The sequence below is a fragment of the Gavialis gangeticus genome, unplaced genomic scaffold (genome assembly GCF_001723915.1).
Source record: "Gavialis gangeticus isolate Ggan-Ray unplaced genomic scaffold, GavGan_comp1, whole genome shotgun sequence".
Lineage (NCBI taxonomy): Eukaryota > Metazoa > Chordata > Crocodylia > Gavialidae > Gavialis > Gavialis gangeticus.
The window spans coordinates 4,644,979-4,652,239 of record NW_017729026.1 but is presented as its reverse complement, the minus strand read 5'-3'; the positions used below and the strand labels follow the sequence as shown (position 1 = coordinate 4,652,239).

The window sequence follows — 7,261 nt, the reverse complement described above, 5'->3', positions numbered from 1 at the left end:
CCAATTTCAGTGGCAGCAGTGGCTATCAAGAGATAATCACTCAAGAGAGGAAAAGATTGGCTGAGAATCTGAACCATTTCAGTGAAAACAGAAGATAAGCCATGCAATAAAAAAACACAGAGGGAGAGCCCCCTGTAACCAGCCCACCAGAACTCTTATTGTTCAGTGATACTGTGAAGGGCATGTGGCTACCTATTTGCAACTGTCCCTCCTCCCTTCTTGCATTTTTCCTCCTTTTTATTAATCCCTACCTCATTTGTACCATTTATGGAATCAGCAGTGCAACATATGGAAGACCTAATGAGACATCTCTGTATTAAAGGAAAACTGTTCCTTACAAGTATAGTGTACTCTATACTTTCCTTTCTCCTTTTCATATGAGTTGAACCAATTCTTACCTTTCTATTCCCCCCCCCCCCCAACCAGCTTCAACCCTGCTGGCTCATTCTTTACCAGAGACTCCTTAGTATATAATTAAAGAGAATGGCTACTTTTAATTATTTCTGTCTACCAGGGCCTCTACTGAGTACGCACACACCAGATACCCCCTGAGGTCACAAGATCCATAAGCCTGGTCAAATGCCCCCCAATGAATCACAAGACAACCACTCTCTCTCCAATCTCTCAGTTCTCATCCTCAAATGGAATTTACAAAACACCTTTTGGAAATGATCCTATGAACTTCACTTCATAAATCTACCGGATAAAAAAAATCATGAACCAAATATAGACACTGGATTTATGGTACATTATAACCTGCCTGCCATCCAATAACCCCAGGTAACCTGTCTGCATTTTAGCAGCTACAGTCTATCACCAATTCAACATCCCCCCTCCTCTCCACCACTAGCATCATGAGCAGCTGCAAGGAGGTGATCCCCCCCATGTGACATTGGTCAGGCCACAATTGGAGAACTGTGTCCAGTTCTGGGCACCGCACTTCAGGAGGGATGTGGCCAGCATCAACAGGGGCCAGAGGAGGGCCACTCTCACGATCAGGGGGCAGCAGGGCAGGCCCTATGAGGAGAGGCTATGGGACCTGAACCTGTTCAGCCTCCACAAGAGAAGGCTGAGGGGGGATTTGGTGGCCATCTATAAACTTACCAGGGGGAACCAGCGGGGAATGGGAGAGACCCTGGTCCCCCAAGCACTACCGGAAGTAACTAGGAATAATGGCCACAAGTTGATTGAAAGTAGGTTCAGGCTAGACATCAGGAAGCACTACTTCACAGTCAGGGTGGCTAGGATCTGGAACCAACTTCTAAGGGGAGTGGTGCTTGCTCCTACCTTGGGGGTCTTCAAAAGGAGGCTAGAGAGTCACCTAGCTGAAGACATTTGATCCCAGCATTCATTCCTGCCCATGGCAGGACTTGCTGATCTGCTCAGGTCCCTTCTGACCCTAACAACTATGAAACAACTATGAAATCTGGCTCACCCTTATTGTGTCCCATGGCCTCTGATCCTCACTGGCAGGCATTTGCATTTTCACAAATCTGTATTTTGCATATTGGCTTTTATGCTACTCAGAAGAACACAAAATACCAGCAGACTCTACCTGTGCCTGAAGAAGCGTGTCTGTGGCCAAAAGTTTGCAGATAACATTTTTTCAACTATTTAGCTGGTCTAATAAAAGATACCACATTTACCCAAAGAAGCTTGTGTGCCTATGTCCTTAGACCAACAGGGCTACAACCAACACCCTGAAAATGAATGGCACACCTATGGAAATGTTATTTTCTTCTTAATATTTTTCTTACAGTGTGTGAAATACAGTACTATTTTTACCTTTGGCAGAATGAACAACAGAATCCATGTGCCTTCATAGCTAATTATTTAAAGATAGCTGGATCTTGGAATCACAGAATAGTACTATTGTGAAAATTGTAAGTACCAAATAAACAGGAAAAGTTGTTAAATAATCTATTTCTGAGCAATTAAAGGAAGTGGTTTTATGTGCATTCAACAGAGCTTTGCTAGTCTCTGTACATAGAAAGAAAAGAGCCCTGTCATTTATTTTTTAATAGTTTTCATTTGGCTTAGTTTAAAAATTGCATGTGAAAAGTAAACTGATTCACTTAGATCCTCTTCCTTCACTGATCTGATTGGCACTGACTGATTGTCTGAAAAAATAAAACACAGAGATAAAAAGCATGGTCATGAAGCATCTCCTTAATTATGACATCGTCAGAATGGCTCTGTCCTCCAATGATGCAGGAGACGATAGTGGATATTCATGGAGATGCCCTAGCCCAGAGATTCTCCACCTTTTTCTGTCTGAGTACCATCCCAGCTCCCCAGGTGTACCTGCATGGCCCCGGGTGCAGTGAGTAGGGCTTGGTCATGGGAGCCCTGGAGCCCACTGACCTGAGCAGCAGCAGTGTGGAGCCTCGCCTGCCTACCCACAATGCTGTCTGCAAGATGAAGGCTGTGGGGCTGGATGTGGTGGGCCTGGTATGGGCCCACCCCCACCTCAACCCCCTGAGGCCAAGGCAGCTCCTTCCAGTGCTGGGCCAGGCCAGGCGGACCCCTGAAGCCTGCTCATGGCTCCCCTAGGGGGTCGTGGACCCCCAGTTGAGAGCCGCTGTCTTAGCCCGACCTAAAGTGTAACGACTGTAAATAAAACAGAAGCTAAGCAGGACAGAGCAGAACACAGGGCAATTTACCTGCAATAAAAGCACCAAGCTAAGGGGACTGGGAGAGAGGGCTGGAGCAGGTTCTCTCTCTGGTCTGGTCAGCATTGCAGCTTCATGGGTGTAGGGGAATCACTTCTTCGTCTTGTGAAAAGTCAAAGAGTGATCGTTCCCAATCACCCTTTTTGTAATAATTCTGTTATTTTAAAATCAGAAAAGGCTGGAGATGAACATCTAATTTCAGTCTGTTAAAAAGCCAGTAACTGAAGGAACTGCTCAGCAGCAATTTGGCTTTCTTATTCCTCATGAATGACAAGCTGTCGACAAAAGGCAGTCTAAAATCTAAAAACCACACTTCCAGTGATGACCATACGCTCACAACTCTTTTTTCATTTCTTTTCATACATGCTTCTCGGCCTCTTGAAGGCTCAGATCAAACGTAGTGGCTTCTTAACCTTGCAGGGGAAATACCATGTATCTATGTCCAAGAAGGCAGTTTCCCTGAACTGCCTCGCAGGAGAACTGCTCTTCTGGTGTGGTTCAGTACCTGCCAAGGTGCAGCGGCTTTAAGCCCAGTTTATGCAAATGGGAGTCTCCTCCCTTGCTTGCTCCGGGGGCCGTATGGCTAAGGGCAAGCAAAACTTGATGGTATCTGAACCCCAAGCCTCCAGGCTTGGGCCTGCAAGTAGGATGCCCATCAAAGGTTTTGGAAACATCTGAAGCCCCAGGTGTGGGTGGAGGATGTTTGCCGGTAGTAGGGCCACTTATGGTTCTGGACTCTTGAATTTGGAATTAGTTTTGGCTAATTTGGCCTCAGATACAAATTTAAATATATATAGATATAGATATATTTTTCATATACTCACATGTCCCAAGTATGGTGTTTCTCACAGATGCCTCAGTGTGATACTAGGGATGCACTAAGGGAGACCACAAAAGAGCTGAGTGGAGTGCTGTGGCAGAGCATGCCTCCTGAAAGCAGCATCACATGCGAGAAGGAAGCTTCAACACAAAGAAAAGTGGAGAGAAAACTGACAGAAAGGAGCTGAGATAGTGGTGTTATGAACCTATCCAAAGGCATGAAAAGAAATATCAGGTTACCTGGAAATATTTCAGGCTTCCCTGAGCAGAGCAGAAAACAGAAGACAAACTCAAGGCAGAGGACGGGGAGGGGGGCGGGTAGTGAGGGGGCATGGGAGGGATGGCCAAGACTTTAGGCTTTTCTACTAAAGCAACTGAGTGAAAGACAGGAACAATTCTATCCCTACACAGAAATAAGAAACAGCACAGGAGACAGAGTGCCCAACAAACTCAAAGATTCAATCCAGTAATTATATGGTGCTCAGTTTCTCTGATGCCTACTAGATGGCCTAGGATTTGAACATCTGAGTTTAGGGACCTAAAGTCTGTATCTTGAGCACAGTACCATACTTCATCCAATGCAGGAAGTAAGCCTGAAGTACTTAGCCAGAACACTTTTGCAGAGGTTTTAACTGAGACTATGCAGGAAAATAACTCCCCCCAAAAATTACCAAAGCAGAACTCATCTAGCCCAAGGACACCAGATAGGATTCAGTTCAGGGTAGCCCTGGTTTCTGAAGCGGATGGACAGCTGCTGACAGATTTGGGCAAGATGCTGAACAAAACTGGTTGCTGAGCATGCAGACAGGTTGCCAAAGCAAATGGTCTCCAAGCTCCCTGAATAACTGGAATAGAAGAAGGGGAAAGAATAGGACCCCACCAAGGCATGTGACTCCTAGGAGATGGCTTTACATTGTTTGTGCAAAATCAGAACCCTCTGAATCAGTTCAGAGAGATTTGGAAAGATTCTGCAATTTGGACATAGACACAGCTTTAAATGTTTTCTACATACCTCTAGGTAGCAGGCGGCTTGTGAATGCTGCAATGCTGGGGTGGATGCAATGTCCCACAGAAGCACAGAGGGCCCCCACATGCTCGGCATCTTCAGATTCAGATTTGGCCAAATCGAATCAGGGACAGTGATCCAAATCAATTAATCAAATCACTGTCCCTGATTCAGGCTGAATCCAAATCCAAATTGAATAGGGCCTGCTTCACACACCCCTAAATGCAACATATTTTTCTCCAGGTGAAAAGAGACCAGGAATTTTATTAATATGCTAGGAGCCTAGGGCATTATTATTCAGCTAGCCAATTGCCCATCATGAATAACAGAGCATTTCAGGGAGAGCTTACATGCCCCTCACCATACACCCTTTGGGGCCAGCCATGTAAACCAGGGGCAGGCAATTATTTTGGGTGGAGGGCCACTTATCAAGTTTTGGCAAGCTGTCAAAGGCCGCATGGGTAGTTCTGCCCCTTGGCACGTGCCCCACCCCCTAGTCGCCATCTTGTGACCAGAAGTCCCACCCCCTAACCCCTGACATTTGCCACCAGAAGTCCATCGTTTTGCTCCCAGAAGTACTCTTTCAGCAACAGGTTGTGCCATCTTGGAACCAGAAAAATACCAAATAATATTCTAAAAAGAAAATATCTACAGCATTCATTAATCTGATTTAAAAAAATATTTTTTTCCTGCTTTACATGCATTTGTGTAGTGCACATAGAGGTGATTGCACAATAGATTAAAATGAAGTTTTACTCTTGTATATTGTGGGGGGTGGGTATAGGTTTGTGGGGGGCTGTGGGTGTGTGGGATGAGGGAGCATGTGGGTGTGTGTGTGTGGACATGTGGGGTGTGGGTGGGTGTGGGGTTTGTGGGGAAGTTTGTGTGTCAGGGGAGGGTGCCTGGGCTGTGTGAGGTGGTGTGCATGTGAGGGTCAGCATGTATGGCAGTGTGAGGGGTGTGTGGGTGCATATGTATGGTGGGGAGTGCATGTGGGACTCATCCTATGAACATACACACACCCCAACACACTCTGCCCCTGGCTGCACACCCACCCACCTACTCTGCCCCTGGCTCCACAACCACACCCACCCAACCACTCTGCCCCTAGCTGCACACTCACATCCACCTACCCGCTCTGCCCCTGGCTCCACAACCACACCAAGCCACCTACCCACTCTGCCTCTGGCTCCACAACCACACATACCCACACCACACACCCCCACGACACATACCCATACCCATACCAGACACATACCCTTCCAGTGGCTCTGTGCTTCCTGCTCCTGCAATGCAGCTGGGTCGCGTGGTACCAACAGTGCTGGCAGGCAGGGATTGCAACTGCTGGGGATGGGGTGGGCTGGGATGCTCAGTCCTTCTGAGGCTCCTCCTGGGTCCTACCACCCCTGTCCCCTATCAGCTTTGACAGGAGCCAGGGCAAGACAATACAGTTTTAAAGCCTCAGGGATCCCTCTGCCTCTAGTTCCCTGCCTGAGGGAGCTGGGCCCATGTAGCCAATTGCCATCCACCCTCTTCGGGGCACATGTGTAGTTGGTCTCCAGTGTTACAGACAGATAGACACACAGACGGAAGTACTAAGCCTTTTATTATATTAGAATTTTGGATCAAGGAAAAAAACCCTGTATTGGAATATGCATTAATTTGCTATATCACACATTATTTATTAAAAAACACAACAAACTAGGCAAAAATACTCAAGATATGTTGTTTAATTAGTCCTGCAGTCATTAGAATTAAATGTACATCTCTTTCAGCTTCATAAAACAAAATCAAGCCTTTTTGAGCTGCTTGACAGTGCATCCAGTACTTCACACAAAGTTATTCTGATGCCTGAGTTGTTCTCCCAAGTTGTTTCCACACCTGATTTAATGTTTTAGTTAGGATTAAAAACAGTCTTCAGAGCTGTGAAATAGGAGCTATGTTACCAGCAGCAGCTGACAGCAGAATTAAAGAAGAAAGGATAGATTGATTAGGGAAATATTAGGACCATTAAAAAAGAAGAGACGGTCATTGACACCTGTGGAATGAAGAGTTTAGAAGGAATCAGGTAGATTATAATGAGCTCTGAAGTCAAGTGACACCCTCACTGCTGCCTGAAAAGAAATGTTTCTACCATTGCTAGGCAGTGGGCATATCTACACATGCAAATAATCTGGGAGCAGTTTACTCAAAAGTACTCTAAAGTAATTCTTCCAGGCACGCGTCGACACATGCAGAGACGTGGGAACAGATTAGCTGCTCCTAGCAGCAGACTTCTTCAGGTCCATGCAGTCCTTCACTGAGCCCCTGCAGCAGCCAGGGGAGAGCTCTAGGCTATGGAGGGGCTCTTCTAGGCTATGGCCCAGGAGCTGGAAGGGAGCACGGGGCGGGGGCGGGAACATTGCTTCCTGCTGCCAGGATGGGCCTCACCACCAGAACCACAGCAAGGACAATGTCCCTCTGCCCTTGTAGGAGGGAGCTTCCAGCTTCACGTCCATGGTCTTGGGGCCAGGGGTAGAGATCCTTATCTCCCAGCACCAGCTCCATGATCAAAAAAATACACACACAAAAAGGTGGTGTACCCAAAACCAGAGCCTGGCCAGCTGGAGCCATTGTCTGGCTGCCGGGCACGCTGCAAGCAGCAGGATCACTGCTGCTACATCCCTAGGAGACCTCCAGGACCCCACGTAAGGCTGCTGAAGCCAGGCCAGTGCTGGCTCCAGCCTCCCCTATGTTGCATAAATTGCTGATTTTATCCCCTGGA

General features: G+C 46.9%; 1 long non-coding RNA gene across 1 annotated transcript in view; it reads left to right on the top strand.

The window, feature by feature from the left end:
• The first annotated feature begins 746 nt into the window (after positions 1–746).
• The window catches only part of LOC109299777, a 9,465-nt gene continuing 2,950 nt past the window's right edge, over positions 747–7,261 (top strand). The window contains exons 1-2 of the long non-coding RNA XR_002097995.1: positions 747–780; positions 1,795–1,883. This is a non-coding gene — a long non-coding RNA (uncharacterized LOC109299777). The remainder of the gene's footprint in view (positions 781–1,794; positions 1,884–7,261) is intronic.